The sequence below is a fragment of the Cryptotermes secundus genome, unplaced genomic scaffold (assembly GCF_002891405.2).
Source record: "Cryptotermes secundus unplaced genomic scaffold, Csec_1.0 scaffold181, whole genome shotgun sequence".
In the NCBI taxonomy this organism is placed as follows: Eukaryota; Metazoa; Arthropoda; class Insecta; order Blattodea; family Kalotermitidae; genus Cryptotermes; species Cryptotermes secundus.
The window spans coordinates 652,306-653,140 of NW_019723906.1; the positions used below are offsets into that span (position 1 = coordinate 652,306).

General features: G+C 34.4%; 1 protein-coding gene across 1 annotated transcript in view; it reads right to left on the reverse strand.

The window, feature by feature from the left end:
• LOC111861936 (probable insulin-like peptide 7) overlaps positions 1-835 on the reverse strand; it is a 14,953-nt gene that overhangs the window by 4,676 nt on the left and 9,442 nt on the right. The gene's annotated exons all lie outside the window — the stretch shown is intronic.

Below are 835 nucleotides of genomic sequence, written 5' to 3' on the forward strand. Positions count from 1 at the left end.
ATTATTGTATTATTAAATTGATTTTAATGATGTTGGTTTAAAAAAAACGGCAGTGAGAAAAATATTTATGCATTGTAACTCGCCATAGAAATCAGCTGAGTAGGGAAAGAAGCAGAAGGATGTCAACTTGCCGGCGAAACACTTATTATCACATGCACACGCCAAATAATTATATATGTAAAGTATGTAATCTGATAAATAAAAATGTATAAATCTCTCAATTCTAAACACTTCTTCCAACACTAATTAATATTTTGATTTTAAAGACGCAACACTTTAACTCAGCAATTATAAGTTATTGGAAAGTTAAACTTAGTTTCTTTTATCACAACTGAGTTTGGAAAGGTTTAGTTAGGCTGGTGAGACTTCTGTTTCTGTTTTCCGTCCGTTACCTTATTAATTCTGGGTTGAATTGAAGTGAGAGCCAAACGGAGACAGTCAGAAGGTTGCAGGCAGTTCCTCTGTTTCGTTTTAAGCACAGTCATGGTAGAAAATGCAGTTTCACAAAAATATGTGGTGGAAAAACAAAGAAGAAACCTCACTGCTATTTCATGTAAATCTGGATATTCATTTTTCATTTTTATCCAGAATTTCGAATTACTCGTAGTATTAAAAGTACCTTCCAGTCCTTTGTCCGATGATAATTCAATAAGTTGAAGGGTTTCATCATGGGAAAGGGCTGTCTCTTTGTGTTCAACAAAAGGGTTCACAATCCACATATTTTGCCTCCGGGGATCCTCATGTTCGGGATAATATTTTTCAAACGACAACATCTTCAAGTGGGCTGCAATAATATCTGAAACTGAATTCTGTGAATAGAAATCATCTGCTTCCA